This window comes from Ochlerotatus camptorhynchus, unplaced genomic scaffold (genome assembly GCF_037179485.1).
Source record: "Ochlerotatus camptorhynchus isolate MF236.1 unplaced genomic scaffold, CSIRO-AGI_Acam_v1.1 ptg000035l, whole genome shotgun sequence".
NCBI classification, from domain to species: Eukaryota; Metazoa; Arthropoda; class Insecta; order Diptera; family Culicidae; genus Ochlerotatus; species Ochlerotatus camptorhynchus.
In genome coordinates this window covers 1,519,182-1,539,620 of record NW_027040526.1, presented here as the reverse complement: position 1 = coordinate 1,539,620, position 20,439 = coordinate 1,519,182, and the positions used below count along the sequence as shown (strand labels likewise).

General features: G+C 37.4%; 1 protein-coding gene across 2 annotated transcripts in view; it reads left to right on the top strand.

Moving 5' to 3' along the window:
* Positions 1-20,439, top strand: part of SP2353 — a 741,117-nt gene that overhangs the window by 8,578 nt on the left and 712,100 nt on the right. The window lies entirely within an intron of this gene.

Here is a 20,439-nt window from a genome sequence, read left to right as displayed (position 1 = left end):
ACCGCTAATGAAACAGTAGAAAATTGTCCGGCCTTGAGTAAGAGTTTGGATTCGTTATTTTTTACGCCGTTGGCAAGAGCTTTTACTCCGGCTTTTACAGCCATTCTTGATGCTGTCTCTAATGGAACGTTTTCGCTAATGTAAGCACGTTCGAGTTCTAGCGTAAGTTTTTCTATTTGTTCGGTGAATTTGCCAATTTCACCATTTTGTTTGGTTGCATTTAGCTTAGCGACCACTGTTTCTGGTGCAATTTTAACTCTGCACTTATTATTCAAATTTTGGATAACCTCATCTATGGTTAGAGGGTTATCACCCACTGCTGATCTTGCCTTGCCGTCCAGGCGAGAAAGAATAACTTGGATAGCTACTGCGCGGTTGGCGTCAGTTATTAGTGTCTTGCACGCATTAAGCGCCGCAATGATGCTGTTTAACTTTTCTCCCTCGCCGCTGAATTGCGGTACCAGCAAAGGGATTGTTTTTATGATTTCGATATGCGAAGTCATCTTGTGTTTTTTATACAATTTTACTAAATTTAATATAATCAATGAAATGGTTTTTAATGAAATTAGTTTAGGGAAGTTCAATTTGTAATCTAAGAGAGTTTTTATCTCCCCAAAAGTGTCCTTAGTTGCTTTAAATAAAAATATTTTCTCTTTGTTATCAATTATTTCAATATTTTTGATTATTTCGTTATAAATTGCTTTAGAGTCGTGCAACTTTTTCTTTAATGTAGCAAGTTTATACTTTGTATTAGGGTTCTTTTTCAAATTATCTAGTATACTATTGAGCTTGTGGATTAAGATGCCACATTCCTCCATTTACCTTGATTCATTTGGCTAACCTGCTTCCCTCGGTGCGAGATATCATTCGGTAGGTGTTGATATCTTCGATTCTTCTTCGGCTGGGCTTCCCACGGTGTGAGAGTCTTTTCGTTTATGGTAGCCTCTTCATTTCTTCATATCAACGTATCGTCGCATCATCGGCGATGATTTTTCACTTCCACATCAACCGCATCACTCTTAGTTTATTATTCCTAGGATAATTCCTCCTAGTTGTTTTTCCAGTGCCTGTTTATTAGTCATTATCCCTTTTGATGTAGAGATTATTAAATATCCTTTGTCCGTTTGCACCATTTCGTTTGCGGTTTTGTTAATTTTCACTTTTTTCACACTTTTACATTTTGGTAGCGCTTCTAGGGATGTAATGTCTTTTGCTACTTTTACTAAATATGATGCTTCATATTTTTTTTTGTAATCACCGTTTTTTCCTTGGCGAGCAATTGAATTAAGTCTTCTACACTTTTTTGGTTGCAATTGACAATTATTGGCACATTAATTTTTAAACTTTTTAAAACATCTGCAATTGCTGCCATTGTCCTTTTTTTTCACTATACGCTAGGCTATTCGTAGTAACCATAGCTTCGCAATTCATTGTTCAAATAGCTGCCGCACGCATTCTCACTGCAGCTTCGGCCACTCTTTCGGACTGACTCCGATGGTGGTTATTAAAGATTTTTATGAGGCCGTAGCCCAAAAACACAACGGCCAAAACTATCAATGCTACTGTTTGAAGCGCTTCGTTAGTATTACTTTCCACAATAATTTCATCTGAACTGAACCACCCCATGATGTTTCTTCTTCTTTTTACACTGGTTTACTGGGGGATTTTCGCGAAACAATTTCTGACGGCGATTTCACTAATCGGCTTTAACGATTTATCGCTGATTTTATAAGTTTTACTTTGAACTATGTACTGTTCACTTTAGCTGTCACGGTCGCCATGTGACAGGTTCTATCATTCCAATGGAGAAGGACTTTCTTTCTTAGTAGTATCCAAACTATGGTGAGCTGAAAAGCTATCACCAGTAAGGACTACAGTCAAGAGTCTTCAAGTGATTGGTTATGAATCTTTATTTTTGGGTTTCGGTTTTGTTTATATAGGGTTTACAATTCTTTACAGTTCTTGGCTTAACGTAATTAACCTATTAGTCAGAGTGAGACAACTGGAGTAGCGTGCCTGGAAAATGCATCTTCGCTAGGTCGGCAATTTCGGTGCCCGGTGGTCCTACCCAGTTGTGCAATATGACGCCTATCGGTATCGAGACTGCATTGGCATGGGTCGAACGGTCGAACACGAGAAGAGAGAGAGAGTGTAAATAATTGTGTTCTAACGCCGTGGCGCAACCGGCACATTTGGTCGCGTTTGGCTATGCGTAATATGACCTGTGAGTTTTGGTTCAAGTGGAATGACTTGCTGTGCTTACATGGAGGTTTTTGACTTGTACTTATTTATGGGTTGAAGATGTAGGGATGCACATCACAGGCAGTTCCCACATCAGAACCCTACCTATCGACCCATCAACTCATAGACCGGGGACCAACGGCTTTACTTCCCTTCCGAAGGAAGGCGTGATCAGAGATTGTATGCCTCAGAACATCCCGACGGCGCCGACTGGAATTGAACCCAGGCCTGCTGGGGTGAGAGGCAATTACGCTTACCACTAAACCACCGGCGCCGCTTAAACCGTCCCTTCAACCGAACTTCATTAAGTTTTAAATCCTATTATTAAAGAAAGCTGATTTAAAGTACAACTTTTTAATGTGGATGAGCTTGAGATTGAACTCATGATTGTCTGCTCAGTAAACAAAATCCGTTACCACAATGCCACCGAGCTCCAGATTTCACAAAAAAATTACGAACAAATTCCTGTCCAACTAGATTTCGATCCCGGTGGCGACCTCACCGATGACGATAACAATTACTCTTGAGATGATGATGATGATGATGATGATGATGATGATGCTGGTCTCATCTCTTACCCCTACAAAGGTTTGAGCTGGACGATTTATCTTTAAGATAATTAAATATGACAATTTAACCAGGTTTGCAAACAACATCGAACTGGTTACAGTTACAGAAATAACTTCCCTCTAGAGCGATATACATGTGAAAAAGCTTAGGCGTCCACGTCTTAGTTCGCCTTTTTGTCCACCTAAAATATTCATAAGTATTACAAGCGATCAAGAGTTAATGAACAAGCAACAAATCATCCTATTACACTAACAACCCCGCAATTTGATACTACCATAATTTTCAGCAATGTCAGGAATGTTCACGATCCCCCGATATTTGCTAGAAAACTTACTACTAACTCAAGGTATCTCCCAAAAATTTATCAAATGTTAAATTCAGTCCTCTGTATCCGTAATACGCGTGCGAGGCTCAAACCTTTGTAGACAATTTTTTTTTAAATCGTCTACTATTAAATCAAATATTAAAAATCCATCATCACCATTGCACAGTGGTGCCAAGGGTTCAAAACACGCGCTTTTTTATTTACGCTGAAATGGATGATTAAAGGTACTAGGTGTCTTGTAAGAAGTTTCTCGAGTTATAACACTCCTTCTTATGCTAAAAGAAAATTAAAGATTAATCCACCTAAAAGTGAGATGCAAAATTTATTTTTTTAGTATGATGAGATACAAAATAATTGTGTTGGGCGAAGCTGTAGAGAACATTACTGTAAACAACTTTGTTGAAGACTGAAACTTTCTAGTTCTTATAGATGCTGAGATATAAAGGTTTAATTTGTGGAGACGTCGTTAAAATCAATTTTGTATCTGTAACTTTTTCTACAATATTTCTACATGTTTGGCATGTTGTACAAAGATGGTAGAAATATCAAATTTCATATCTTTTCACAAGACTGCTAATTGCTATCATTAATATTTGAAAAGTTATTTACATTTTTTGGTTGAAAGTTACCCAACTTCCAATTCCAGTTACTTCTAAACGGGCAAAAACGAGCATCCCATTCTTTGAGCAATTGAAAGTACAAGAAAATGCCATAAAATGGTGAAGAAACCAGATCGCCCTCACGTGACTCTTAACTGTATAAGTTAACTACCGAAAAACAAGAGTGAGGTGTGCTCCGGGAATGCTCTGAAACTTTTGGCCATCACATATGACAACGGCGAGAACAGTGATATCGACGAAGAGAAAGCTGCAAGCGTTCTATGAGATTCGTACTATTTGAATCGGATCGTAATAAACATTAAACATGAAAAATTTTGGTATTGTTTATTGAAAAAATCGAAAAATATTTAAAGTACATAACCGATTCAGTCAAGGGTCGTTAGGGGGTGGTCTGGTTTTGAGCCCGAGTCATTTTGTTAGTCACTAGAAATAATCCAGGTTGCTTGGTTATCCATTTGTATGTCTCTTTTCACACCTATTCGATAACAGTCCCGTGGTTTCACAAAATCGCCATTTCAAATTCTGAAAAGTGACAAGTTTCAATGCAAGTATTTCGGTTAAGGGTCACGTGGGGGCGATCTGGTTTCTTCACCATTTTATGGCATTTTCTTGTACTTTCAATTGCTCAAAGAATGGGATGCTCGTTTTTGCCCGTTTAGAAGTTATTGGTATTGGAAGTTGGGTAACTTTCAACCAAAAAATGTAAATAACTTTTTCAAATATTAATGATAGCAATTTGCAGTCTTCTGAAAAGATATGTAATTTGATGTTTCTAACATCTTTGTACAACATGCCAAACATGTAAAAATATTGTAGAAAAAGTTACAGATACAAAATTGATTTAAACGATGTCTCCACAAAGTAACCTTTATATCTCAGCATCTATAAGAACTAGATAGTTTCAGTTTCCAGCAAAGTTGTTTACATTAATGTTCTCTACAGCTTTTCCAAACACAGTTATATTGTATCTCATCATATTAAAAAAAAAATTGCATCTCACTTTTAGGTGGATTAATCTTTTATTTTCTTTTACCGTAAGAAGCAGTGTTGTAACCCGAGAAATTTCTCAGAAGACACCTAGTACCTTTAATCGTCCATTTCAGCGTAAATAAAAAAGCGCGTGTTTTGATACCCTTTGCACCACTGTGATTGTGGTGAACAGAAATAGTTTTTACAGTACTACAATATTTATTAAAAAGTCGTTATGACAGCTATCCATATAAAATAATCCATTAGAGATAACTTCGTCAAGATACATAATTTGTCGATATATAAAAAAAATCGATGTATGGAGATGGCTTTGTTAAAGATTTTCAATCAACACGTCTTTCCTGAATAAGAAAGTTTTGTGGTTGAATGTAAACGTTCCGGACGTTGCTGAAAATTACGATAGCATCAGATTGCGAGGTTGTTTGTGTATTAGAATGCTATGTTGATTATTCATGAACTCTTGATCGCTGGGAATCCTTGTGAATATCTGAGGTGGACAATAGGGTGAGCAAAGACGAAGATTCCTAGTTTTGACTACTTCAAACAGGATTTTTCAGTTATCAAAGGAACACATCTTAGTCCTTCTTACTTTTTATGCCTTAGTCCTCGGGTTGCCCGGACCGAGGATGATCTTGAAACAAGGAAAAAATGAGTTAATTAGTCTTCATCTATGTGATTCCTAATCTTCAATTCATTGTTCCCTAGTTTAAAGTGGTTAAGACTAGGGTTAAGACTGATGCATGGTCATTATCGGTGTCATTGCTTGTTTTTGTTGTTAAGGAATCCAATTTTGACTAACAAAGGGGCGCACCTTTGGAGGGTGTTCCAACACTCCGAAGGGTATAAATAGAGGGACCTTTTTTTTTCTTTGATTTATTTTCCGTCGATCTTTTTTTCCGTGATGAGCACCAATGCCAAGACCCTACCTATCGACCCATCAATTCATAAACCGGGGACCAACGGCTTTACTTCCCAGAGATGTTATGCCTCAGAACATCCCGGCGGCGCCGACTGGGATTGAACCCAGGCCTGCTGAAGTGAGAGGCAATCACGCTTACCACTACACCACCGGCACCGCTATAGCGGGACCTTTCAATTAGAATCGATTCCTTGCAATGAAGGCAAGAATGACAATTGTATCAAAACCGAATACTTCATCATTTTCAGTGATGGAGTAATACGACATGCACTACACTTAGGACACGGGATATACTACAATAGATCAAATTACTGGTTGCAGTGGTGTTAGGTCCCAAACAGAGGAAAAAAAATCATTTGAATGATGTAGCATACTTCAAAACATGGGCGTATCTATTTTATAAAATGTGAAAACTTAATATGCTTACTAACTAGTGCCAAAACTGGCTCACCTACCTTACTATTATTTATTTGAAAACAAGTTTACTATTACTCAAAATAAAATATAAGTTAAATAAAGTAGCTTTCAGCACAAAATGTACATGCTCTTTTGATCACATATCAAACTTGGTTTTCAATATATTATTTTAAAAATATCAAAATAGCCCAAAATGGAATTAAAGCTTATAAAATGCAAACTAGTTAAAATTACTTGTCGTCTTTCAGTATAGGTCACAATCTAAATTCAAACTATTGAATATTGTGAGCAGTTTGATAAATGAGATATACAGTTAGTGTCCCAAATGGCAGCATAAATGTCCTTTATTTTTGGCCCATACATAATTTTCGATAAAAAGCATTTTTTGGCAATTTATAATCTAAAATATTCATTTGTTTTGTTCAGATTCCCCTAAGAAAAATTGAAAAACAGGAATTTTATCGATGCACCCAATATTTAGATTCATACGCCAACTTTAGAACCCTTTCCCCTATATTGTCGAAAATAAATGGCTGAATATAAACTGATCATAAAATTGTATATCTGTTAAATTGACCAGTTTCATTTCTCAAACAGATGTTCTTGTAACTTACAAGTACAAAGTATCATAATAACATCTAAGGATTTCATAATTTAAAAAAAAAATACACTTTTTATAACGAATGAATGGCCACAAACTTGGCTGGCATGTTGTTGTTAACGATGTCGGGAGTCACTAGTTCGACTAGTGACAAGTGCACGAATTTTATAGTGTTTCTTCTTAAACTATCATGAACTGTTCTTTCTGTTTAATTCTTCATGATATATAACGTAGCGTTTTTACTGCTTCAATCATATTCACAGCTTTTATGCAAAGCTTTTGAAACCAACCTGAGATATCATGAAAATTGTATTCCTGAAAAGATCTTCGACCGAACCATATTTAATGATTGATAAAAACCCTTCAAATGATGCGAACCATCACAATTGAATTGGGTTTCTTGTGCGAAGAGCAAATAATTTAACTGTTTTGAAAACGAATACCTCATTATTCCATAGTTATGAGGTAATGCAATAAACAAAGGACACGAACATATCACAAAAGATCAATGTATTGGTCGCAGTGATTATGATCCATATCCACAACCGTGCTTAAAGGACACAGGTCTTAACACAAACCCGTGTTAAACTTTCATCACCAACTGAATTGAATGCTAGAGCTTATCGCTGGCTACATGAAAACACTCCATTGTAAATCTTCATTATTTTGAGGTACAAATGATGCCGAGATTTCGCAAGTCATCGATTTTAACCTATTTCCAAGTCACCTGTAAAGTTGAAATCCTTCAACTCATGTAGGAGTTCATGTTACTAGGCTTCATTAAATGTCACTGTGAATGTCTTAATAATGATGTAATAGCAACTTTGTTGAAATGCTTCCAACCAAACGAAGCTCGATTCCAATTTTCTACCGTGCGTTGCCGTCGTCGTCGTTGTCGTCGACAGCCAGTTTTGTGCGTTGAATTTGTTGGCAGGGTTGCTTCCACTCACTTGCTTTACAAAATTGTTTCTGGGAATTATGAAATCATTAGATGTTATAATTAAAACAAGTATTTGTAAGTTACAAGAAGAGCTTATAAAGTATGTGTTTGACTTATACAATCTATCAATATTACTCACTCTGAGTGAACGCTCACGAATCATAAAATCGCTGATTGTGACGCTCTGAAATCGAAATTGACAGGTCATATTCATATACACTTTACAACCTCTTCTTGTAACTGACAACTTGTGACAAGTACAAAATATCTTATAACATCCAATGATTTCATAATTCCGAAAAATGTTTTTTTTTTGTAGCAATTGAGTGGAAGCAACCGTCGCTTACAGGTATAAAATATAATGATAACATTGAACGTATCCACAATTCCGAAAAACCTTTTTTTTTTCAAAGCAAAGTATGTCGAAGCACCCCTGTCAGTGACAGTGAATTTGTAAGGATATAGACGAACTCCGTTGTAGGTGGTTTGTGGGTTGTTGTGGGTTTGCATGTTTGCATTGTTCACGTCATGGTGTGACTCGCATGTGCGAAGCAATCCAAAAGTGGCTCCAGAAACCACGCAGTAGGCGAGCACCAACACCTTCCAGCGATATTGATTGGAGGTTTTTGTTTCGCGTGAGTGACTCTTGCTTTCGCGAGGCTGGAAATTGAGAGAGTTAGTTTATGAAGCGGGTGAGATTGACGGTATGATGTCGTCTGCAATAGCTATACACTGTGGCATACACGTTTGATAACTTTTGTCAATAAGCAATGGTTTATGGCTCATTAAATTTAGATATCAATACGATAGAAGGTATTATCAATCATTTGAGCTTCAACACGAAATCCAAGTCAACGTACATCTTCGTTTGGGAACTTCGATTCAATTTAATTAAAAATAAGAAACAGTCAAACTTTCACTCCACCAAGCAATTTTCGCTAAACATAAAACCCTCCACCGACGCACGATAGAAAATGGACGAAAGCGAGCATTGAAAAAGAAGATAAAATCTGCCCATCGTCCCATCCAGAAGCTCGTAGATGGTGCCTGTATTATGAAAATCAGTTATCCGTAACAGCTTTCTTCTTCTAGCTATGGAACATTTTTCGCGCTAGTAATCAAAATGTGCTCTCTCGGCCATCAGCTTGTTAGTGTGATTGTAAATGTTAGGTACTGGTACGGCTTTGAATGAATGGGACAGTCCGCAGTAAGGCCCTCACCTCGGGCACGTTTTGTCTGTTTCCCTCTGCTGCTGCGGGCTTCTCGTAGGATAAATAATGCTTATTATACCAAATCCAGTGGGATAGGACACGGCTATAACTTTCGTTTCGTTATTGATTTCGCCACAGGAGAATGAGCTAGGACTATCCTCCTGGGGATTCGTACGACTAGCACTCCGAACAGGATGGGGAGGGGGAGGGGTAAATGAGGACCATTTTTCAAAAAAACTTTCTCGAATTTGTTTATCCTGCTGGTGGGTGTTGTGTTTTGTTTACGGATACATAAAGTTGAAGAGGATGATTTGAATGTTGAAACATTTATCAAGAAAGCGCCATGGTTTAATAAATGCTACAATAGAGATTTAAAGCATGGATGGGAATAGCCTGTGGATATCGGGAAGTTGATACTGTAATGGTGAGTTTATTTGTGGGGCCTTTTATAAGGGTGAGGCTTATTTTTAAAAATCGTTAGGGTACATGTTTTCCAGTGTGGAAAATTATTATTGGGGCTAATATGTCACAGGTGGCGCCCCATGGTTAAAAATTTGAGAAATTTTAGGTTTTTTTTTTAATTCTGGATTTACAAAAAAAAATTTTTTTTTTTCTTTAAGTAGAGGAATTTACGTATTCTCGGCAACCTAAGCAGCGACCTTCTTTCTATAGCCTTTTTCTCTAAGGAACGCACACATATGCAGTATTGGTTTGTTTACAATCTTTTGCGGCCAGCTGCTCTAACAATTTCAGTCGAAAGAATTGTCAAACACTGTTTTGAAACGCTTTTACAAAGCTTCAAACTTCTCTAGTGAGAGCGAGTATTGTCGGCAACCAGTTTTTCTTCGGCAACCGTTCCATTTGAACTGCATGTAAATCTGCTGTTCTATTATCGGCAACTCGAAATCAGCTACAATTTGTAGTGCGTGTGTTGCATTTCAAGAAAACCTTGTTAGATTGCTTTTTCTCAGTGGTAAAAATATAGTCAAATTGAAGTCATTCAGCGAAGTGTTTTTGTAAGAAAATCCAGTGAAAATAGTGTTTCAATTTGGGTTGCCGAAAAGGCTGTCATGCCGAAGCCGTTATTTCCCCTACGTCATTTGATAATTTTACGTCCAAAACGGATTAAGTGATTGGAATTAAGTCGTTTTGTTTATGTACTAATGATGATGATTGAAGAATATTTCAAAAACAAAAGTAATACGAATTGAGTGACGGTGTCCTGAGCCTTAATGTGCAATCATTAAAAAGCAAGAAACATCTAGTTGCTGGAAATCACGACTAACATTTGGAAATGGTCTAAAATGTTAATGGTGTTGTGGTGTAGTGGCAAGCGGGACTACCTCTCACCCCAGCAGACCTGGGTTCAATCCCAGTCGGCGCCGCCGGGATGTTCTGAGGCATAACATCTCTGATCACGCCTTCTTTCGGAAGGGAAGTAAAGGTGTTGGTACCCGGTTCGTGAGTTGATGGGTCGATAGGTTGGGTCCAGGTGTGGGAATTGCCTCCCTGGCGTGGGTAGCATTGGTGCTCAGCGCGGAAAACAAGGTCAACGAAAATCAAACAAAGTTAAAAAGGAGAGAGAGAGAGAGAGAGAGAGAGAGAGAGAGAGAGAGAGAGAGAGAGAGAGAGAGAGAGAGAGAGAGAGAGAGAGAGAGAGAGAGAGAGAGAGAGAGAGAGAGAGAGAGAGAGAGAGAGAGAGAGAGAGAGAGAGAGAGAGAGAGAGAGAGAGAGAGAGAGAGAGAGAGAGAGAGAGAGAGAGAGAGAGAGAGAGAGAGAGAGAGAGAGAGAGAGAGAGAGAGAGAGAGAGAGAGAGAAGGATTAGTAATTTTCATTTAATACCACTACCTTATTTTCTTATCCTTGACAGATACGCGAATTTTGTCTCCAATGTGCAGACTTCTTCAGTATCTTGTACTCTTGTCGAGTATTACTACAACACACTGAAATGATGATGAAATACGCTTATCTGTCACGGATAAGCAAATAAGGCAGTGGAATTAAATGGAAATTACTAATCCTTCTTTTTCTCTCTCTAAACATGATGAGCGTTTCCCTCATTTCTCGACGAACTACAGAACAATGAATCGAAGAAAAGTAAATCATACCTAATTATCTAATTTCCCCGAAGAACGCGTTACCCACTGAGTTGCACTCACCGCTTTGTCTCGGTGGGGTTTCAACCAAGCGCTCTGATTTTCTGCAAGTGACTAGTTCTCCATTGACCCTACTCACATGCAAAAAATCAGACCGACTGGTTGAAACCCCGCCGAGAAAAAGCGGTGGCAAGGGAAAATATGCGTGGAAGCTTCTAGAATTTGATCTTGGACCTTGATTTGGTGAATTAGAAAACATTATCATTTAGTTATTTTCATTGTAAGCGGTTCCCATTTGCTATCCGGTGGGATAAACTCGATCATGTGTCATCTATTGCTCGTTTGGTACAGTTGGGTACGTGTTAGGTTTTGTTCATGTTGAAACATGATTCGTTTTGAGGGAGAAAATAACTGTCACGATCACGTTCGAACATGCAGGCTTGGAACTTTACCGATTAGGTTTTGATGTGTTTTCTTTAGTGTCCTAGATTCTAAGCAGTGTGAAGATGGATGAGCTGAGTGACTACCCAAATACTGTCGATGCTGCAGCGAAAGTGGAGGGACGATCAGCTACAGTCAACGCCATCTAGCTGATCTAAAGAGAGGTTCAAGAGCACTGTGCTGTGCATAAACTTTCCCACGTTAAAACTTCTATCTTCCAATACACATCGTTTTTTTTATCTTTTATTAACGAGACTTTCAGCCTTAGGCTGGTTCATCTCTATGCAAGGCACATCGTAAATTTCACAACACATCCCAAATAACCTCCTGTCTACCTATACCATGTTTGCCATCTAAGATTTTTCATCAAGTGTAAAGTGAGAAATCACAGCAACACTTGAAATCGTTACCATTTGTTCCTACCAACAAATATCCATTATCAGCTATAAACTCAAGCGATACCCGAGCAAAGTCGGATATCAAAATACTCTCAAAATGATATCGAATTTTGTTTTTGAAATCATGTTGACAACATATTTTGATAATCTTTTTTTTTTTTAATTTCGGTTGAATTCATATTTTGATATTTTTTGATATTGCTAAAAATATTATTTAATACAAAATTTGATATATTATAAAAAAACGCATCCACACTTATCACTGAAATCTTCATTTATTTTTATTTTTTCTTCTTACGAGTCAATCAGGATTCCTAATGACCATCAAAAAGACAATTTTGATTCTTACAGTTCTTCTTACATTTATTGATATTAATCTGCCTGTGAATTGAATTTACAAATCGATATGAAATTGATTGCGTCCAGTTCGTCTGTAATACTTATACATGGTCAAATATTGCAATTTAACTTTCGTAGACTTCGTCGATTTCTTAGCTCATATATAAATATGTTGTCATACATTTTATTAATTATCAGTTCTCTCCCAATAAAATAAATATCCTCATTGTTTGTTAAAATATGTTCGATGCGAAGGAATTTATCATTCATAATAATATAAGAATCATCGTAGATTAATTTTTTACACAATTCGTGTGTCCTATTCCTATATTGAATAAAATTCCACTAGGATTTGTCATGAAAACGAAACTCTAAACTTAAAAACTTCACATCGTCTATTTCTATGCTATTGGATCTAATAAACTTCAATGGTTCGATTCATTATAAACTTACTTGTAATATGTACCACTGGATGATTTTTTTTTTTATCTAGTTCGTTTATCGCGCTTAGCTTTACGGAGCCGATAATTCATTGTTCTTTGTTTGTAACAAAATTCGCTTAATTCTATGTCTAGTAGGAGTTGGGCCGGATACTCGCGGCTTACTCGAGGTTAGAGGGGTACATTGTCGAAGGATAGGAAAAGGGGAGGAGCTTGGGAGTAGGGTATCGTTGCCTCTACTGGATGATTATTTCCAGTTATGTACTTTAATATGGCACCATTCGTACTTTATTGACAACATTATTTGATTTTGAATCTTGATATCAACCAAAAGCTTTCAAAACATTTAGATTACTTAATTTGATATCATGATGTCAAAATAATAACTAATTTAGTTTTTTTATTTTTTTTTATTTTCCTATCTAAATTATAAAAGCATATTGATTACTTATGTTGTTTATTATTAACGAAATTACTAATATCAAAACGCATACATGGATTTGTTATCAAGAAAACATAATTTGTTATCTTTTTAATATCCTTCATATACCATTTAGGTCTCATTTTTGTTATGATTACTGTTAACCACACGGTAGGCAAAATATGTTATCACGAACGCTTATATCAAAATTTCAAACTTAGTTTTCATTTTGTTTTCATTCTCTGCTCGGGTATAACGACATTAGAGACTAGAACTGAAGAACAACAAAATTATCATATTACCACGTCACTAACCCAGTTCTTGTGCAAGCGCGAGCGATTGGAATAAGTGACGGCGGACTTAGCTGCAATGCTCAGTAGAGTGAAGTCTAGTCTAGTGTTTGCTTGACAAATTGAAGAAACCAAATTAAGACAATAATTTCAGCTTGCAACAAATTTAGTTCGAAAAAAAGCTAACGTTAACATTAATTTATTTAATTTTTTTGACGTAGGCCTACGTCTGTGATATCTATATGGGGGAACATTTTGTGAAAACCGAAAATCGAACATGTAACAAAATTATGAAAGATTTTGAACATTGATAACTCAGTTGCCCCTGGACCAATTTCAATAATTTTATCACCAATCGATCAGAAATATTTATACGCATCAAAAGAAATGCTTTCGACTGATGGTTTTTTTTTAACAAGAAACTATTGAAAAAGTGGTAATGTCAAGCATTGTCCAATGTATAAATAAAAAAAGATAATTTGGTCACTGTCATGAAATAAACGTTATTCCCAAACCCAGTCGTCATAATCGAGTACCACTTGGTCATTCTGCTTCAACCTGAAAAGATATAAAAGAGCGCTGCTGTCTAGCCTCAACTCGCTTTTCGCTTAGGACGGCGTAGTGAGCAGGCAGCAGAAACATCAATAGCAGCAGTATGAAGGTGGTGGCAGGTTAGGTAGTCCACTATTCTACCTAACAAGCAACAATGACTGGTCGTGGCAAAGGAGGAAAAGATCTTGGTAAAGAAGACGCCAAGTGTCATCGCAAGGTGCTTCGTGATAACCGCCATCCGTCGCCTGGTTCACCGTGGCGGTGTCAAACGTATCTCCGGTCTGATCTACGAGGTGTGCTGAAGGTGTTCCTGGAAAAATGAGATCCGTGATGCTGTTACCTACACTGAATACGCCAAACGTAAGCGGCCATGGATGTCATCTACGCTTTTATGCGACACTCTGTACGGTTTCGGAGGTTAAATCATCACCAATCTTGGCAACAAAATGGCCCTTTTCAGGGCCAACAATCTTATTACAGTAAAGAGTTGGAATAGAATTTATCTGTGCCTGTTTGTCCATATTCAGAACCACACGATCCTCTTCATCAACTTTCTCTTTGAAAAAAAAAAAAAAATGCTGCGAATTTGGTGCGCCTACAATTCAAAAACGGAAAGAGTTGAGATAATAGATGATCGATCAATTAAAATAACTAAATGCTCTTCACATCCATTCCATCCACTAGCGGTCCTACGTCAAGCTTTCGTTCGTGCCCCTAGGCACAGACCCTTCTACTTTTTAAATATCCTTCCAGCAACCACATTACAGAATCTGTTCATGTCGCAAAACATTTCAAATGCTGCATATTTTCATGCAAATCTGTAATATAATCTTACATTTCTTGCATGGGTGTGGTTTGTCATCTAGGGGTGCCCTAGCCGCTGTTTCACCCCAAATCGTCTAACTGGGAATCCGTGTGATATTTCGCTTTTCCATGCACTAGTACGTCGAACCGACTGACGAGCCGATTTTATTTTTCCCTCTTCAAATTTCATGAAACTTCATATAATTATTCACTAAGGGCGATGATCCAAGTTTGTACCGGAATTCAGCCACCTTGACATAATTTTTAAAAATGGCGTATTCGATATTTTACAATAAATCATTGCCCGAAAACTACTTATCTAATCGACATGGTGTCTGAGACAAAGCAAATTGCGTTTTCAGAATAAAATACACATTAAATTAGAGAACACAATTTTCAGCAGAAAATTGAATAAAAACTGTTAAAAACTTCAATATGAAAAAGTGCATTTTTATGATTTTTATACGGATATTTATTTGACAGCTTATCAAAACTCCTGATTTTTCTTAAATGAACACAATGGACGCTTCAGAATTGACCAAAATCGTAGAATAACAACTATTAGTACACGCTTCAAAAAATCATCAAGTAACAATTAAATGAAGAAATGTGTGTGATTCAGAAATTAACGAAAATATTCGCAAACCAGAACGGCATCATCGAAAAAAATTGCGTACTTTGAAAATCAAATGCTTGAGACTTTCAAATTTCAAGGAATCTGATACATTCTACAAATATCTTTACTGTCAGAATCCTTGATCCTGGATCTGGCGGTAGTTGGAATTGCGAATTTTAGATGTGAAGAAATGTTGTGGATGTATAAAACCTGAGTCTTTATTTCCTTTTGCTTATTTTCCGTTGACATCTGCTTCACGACGCAAGCGCTAATATGACTCCACCTGGACCCTAGATATCAAACCCATCTGAGATATGGGCCGACACAGATTTTTCGCCTCATAAAATCCCTTACCATTTAACCACCGGCGCTGATAAATCCTGGCACTTGATTTTTACAATTAGGAAGGGGCGTCACTTCCAAATACTGCAAGCGTCCACTATGCCTCTGGATGCTGGATGGATGCCCCGTAACGTGGGTAGATCACCTTTTCGTGGTGCGTTACGGGATGCAAGATCTACCATCGATTCCTAGTCCTGCCTACTTCAAACTATTGGAACAGGATTTTTCAGTAATCCAAGGAACACATCTTAGTCCTTGTTACTTTTTATGCCTTGTTGATAGTGACAAGACTCGGATTTGCCCACCGAGGATGATCTTGAAACAAGTGAAGTCTATGTGATTCCTAATCTTCTATTCGTTGATATCTAGTTTGAAGTGGTTAAGACTAGGGTTCTGATGCATGGTCATTATCGGAGTCATTCCTTAATTTTGTTGCAAAGGAATCCAATTTTGACTGACAGAGGGGCGCGCCTTTGGAGGGTGTTTCAACACTCCCAAGGGTATAAATAGCAGAACCTTTCAATTAGAGTCGGATCCTTGCGATAAATGCAAGAATGACAACTGTAAAAAAATCGAATACTTTATCATTTCTCAATAGTGATGGAGTAATACGACATGCACGGAACTAAGGACACGGGATATACAACAATAGATCAAATTACTGGTCGCAGTGGTGTTAGGTCCCAAACAGAGGAAAAAAATGCCTCTGGATACAGCGATTCTAAAATTAGATTTTCGTACCGTGTTTTTTCAGATTAAAATTAATATACATTTTACCTAGGAGTCGGTAATTTCACTGCATTTTTTTACTAAAACACTTCGCTGAATGTATTCAATCGATTCACCTTGGAGTTTCAGCTTCAATCTGATTAGGTTTTTACTACTGAGTAAGCGTATTTTTCCAGGTTTTTCTTGAAATGAAACATATGCACTATAAAATGCTACTGATTTCGAGTGGCCGATAATAGAACAGTACATTAACACGCAATTCAAATGGAAAGGTTGCCGAAGAAAAAGAGGTTATCGACAATAATAACACTCACCTGAAAAGTTTGGAGCGTTGTAGAAGCGTTTCAAAACAGTTTTGTACAATTCTATCAATTGGAATGGATAGAGCAGCAGGCAGCAGATGATATTGCATATGTTTGCGTTGTAACCGTTCTGTTACAAAGGTTCAATACAATATTTTAAATATGCACCATGTGATCGAGCATTCAAATAAACTTGTGTAACACTTGCGGTGAAACCCACTGGGCAGACGGTACGGCCATGCTTAACGGCCGACTGCTGAATAAGGCGCGCATGGCCGCGGCAAAATGGTGACACGGAGTCATGGGTGATGAGCTGAAGGGTTCTGCGATGCCGTTCACTTTATCTCAGGCGAGCGTGTAGACCAGAAGTGTCTGTGGAATACATTTTAACAGAATACAGTGCGAGTAGTGAATCAAGGTGAAGTGGAAATCACCAATTCAGCTGATTCAGGACCTTTTTTTTTCAACCAATCAAATAGTTTTCTGGTTGGCGAGTCAAAGACCGCCATTGCACGCTACGGTCTAGGCGACATTTAGTTACCTTGACCTAACCGTAAAATACATCGTTCTCGGGCTGAAGGCCCTAAACGTCAAGGAGAATTTCCCTTCCCGGTTCGACAGAGGGCGGCCTTGCCGTCGTCGACCGGCTCCGTCAGAAGGAAGCGCTTGTGCATCGGAACCATCTCCACATACCGCTATACCAGCCCGGTAAAACCAACCCGCCATCGCACTACGGCCGACGTTCGGCCAGCCTCGCTTCGTCCGCCATTGTCGGAATTGTACCGCAATTTCACCGAGCGGTGGTACCGCCATCTTGCTGACAAGATCGGCCTTTAAGGATCTTTCCGGTACCACAGCGAGCGCTCGCTGGTCTGCAGTCGTCGTAGTCGCCATCGTCATCAAGGGTATGTGCCAAGAAAATCGAACACCACACCACACAATCCACACTATCGGTAATTGGAGAAATACTGTGTTTAAATTGTTCCGCGTTGTCTTTCAGTTTAATTGAAAGCTTGAGTGCCTTTTCATCCGCGTAGCCCCTCCAGTTTGCCCAGTAGTGCGCCGACTCTGAGACACAGTTCAAGGAGTCTCGTGCTGCTGAGTTGTTGTCGGGCAGAACATTAGTTTCAGCGTAAAATTGAGAAACACCGTAAAATGTGAGCTAGTTAGTCGCTTTGTAAGGGTGCCACCATTATGAATATTCTTTTAATTTTGTCGAACCTCTTAAAGGAATCTCTTTATGAAGAGCTTTTTGAGTATGGAGGGATTCCATCCAGAATGAGCTAAAAAAACCTGAAATCGTGCTCGACCATCTTCGATTTGGATGATACTTTGCCCATATTTTCAGTATGATATATAAAGCATTTTCCGCAGTAGAGGAGACCCTTTTGACTCAAGGATAATTTTTGAAAAGGGCCTATCTGTTTTTGCACACATACTTTTAAAAAAATGTAGGTCGAATACACTTGGTTGCAGAAAAAAATTTACTAAGAAGGAGTTGTAGGAAACTAATAAGGCTTTATAAAAAAAATATACGCGGATTTTTTTTTCATTTTTTTACAAAAAATATTAAACTCAAAATTCAAATAACAAAAGAAAAAAGTATTTTTGTTTTTTTTTATATTTTTTGTATAAAAATTTGAATAGAAAGCCAAAGTTTTGAAAACAACTCTAGGATGGACAAACTTTTAACAAAAAAGTTTTTCTAAGAGCAACTTTTGATGCATTTTTGAAAATTTCATTATTTACGGAAAAATGTTCAGTTTGATGTTAGTATATGATTATAAAAATCATTTCAAACGATAGTGCTCGTATCGATAAACTTCCTAAATATAACAGTTTTCGAGATATTTCAAATTTACTTTCATCAAAATCATTTTTTTGTAGAAAATAAGCCATTTCCATAAGTTAATCGTGATTCTCCATCAGCATTGATAAGTTTAGCAAGATACACATATATTTACCTTCAATTTGTCTTTTGACGATTGAACGATCAGACAACCCGTTTAGAATTTACAGGGGAAATGAAAACACTATTATTTTAAATATAGAAACCAACACAAGTTAAGTTGCACCTATTTTCATTATCAAGCGTAGTTTCATCCTATTTAAGTTGGTAATATTGATGTACCTATCCATCTTATTATTTTAGGTACATTATAATGTCTTCCATGGCATTCCAAAAGAGCTTCTCTGTTAGAGTAGCTTCAATACCAAAACATATTTATACCTGAATATCCAAATGGTACCTACGTTTGTATATAAGCATGACCATCCTTTTGAAAACAGACATCACTAAAAAAATCTTTTTGAGTGAACAAGTATAATTTGAATATGGAATTCAAGAAGGTCGACTGTTGCAAGCCGTTTCCTAATAAACGGTGTTCGTCAAAGCTTCGTAAATTATCCGAAAATTTAATTGAAAAACATAAGTTCCTAGAGTGGAAATTTATTTTGGATACATCTCTATCAATCTGTGATACGTGTCGCTTGAATTTAAATAGAATCGAACCATGTGCTGAAAATCTGGAACTAGAAGTGCAACCGTCAGTCATGGACATCGCGGAGCCGCAGCCATCTACATCTCGACATGGCCTCGAAGAAATACCATCAACTACGTCAATAACAACAGCATCATCTCAGGATAGTGGAGAGCAACAATTTTCCAGGACGCATAATATTGAGCTATTCAACAAGGGCATAGCTGGTATCAACGTATCGCCAATATCGACAACAAAAAATCCAGAATGTAAACTATCCCCGGAGAAAGTATATGGACATTACCAATGGCATTAAGAAACGCATCTTCGGTTTTCAAGCGAAAGAAGATGACCTGGAGCAACTAAAATTGAAAGCTGCGGAACACAATGAGATGATCGGACAACTGAAGGAGAGATTTGCTGGTCCAGGTTCATTGAGAGACGATCAAATAAGGATTCTGACGATTTTGCCGAAATCTTAGCAACGCAAACAGTAATGGACGAGTTTGAAACAAATAAATACATTGTATTGCAAGTGCGATGCTTGGCAAACGGGAAAGGAGTATTGGCCACCCGCAACAAAAGGTTAGGACACGGTTTGGATCCCGAAATTAAAAACGAGGTATTGCAGTTCTTCGAAAGCGACCAGATAAGCAGAGCCACGCTAGGACTAAACGATTACGTTTCAGTGAAGAAGGAAGGTAAGAAGGTTCATATTCAAAAGCGACTTTTAGTTTGTACATTGCGAGAAGCTTTTATTACATTTCAAGAAGTTAGTAAAAATAGCATTGGATTTAGTTCATTTACAGCACTAAAACCAAAGCATTGCAAATTACTTGGTAGTTCAGGTTCTCACAATATTTGTGTTTGTACCATCCATGAAAATATTAATTTAATGCTTCATTGTCTTAGAAAATATTCATTCGAAAAAAATTTCAACCATTATTTTGAAGAAATATTATGCAGCTCATCATCCAGAACTAAACATTGCTATCCCCGCGAATGCGAACGTTGTCCAGGTCTCTCAGATTTTGAAAGAAGTTTTTCAGAAAAATTCGAGGAACAGGGTATGTCTGAAATATGTTTTGAACAATGGGTTTCAACTGATCGATGTAGTTTAGAGAAACTTGTAAAACCAGTAGATGGATTTGTTCCTTATTTTTGCGAAAAGTTGGATAAACTGGTATCCCATGATTATATTAAAACTCAGCAGTCTAGTTTCTTGAGAAATACAAAAAAATACTCTTAAAAATGGAAAAGTTGTCATAATTTGTGATTTTTCCGGAAATTATTCATTTGTTCTTCAAGATGCTGCCCAAAGTATTTACTGGAATAATCAACAAGCTACTATTCAT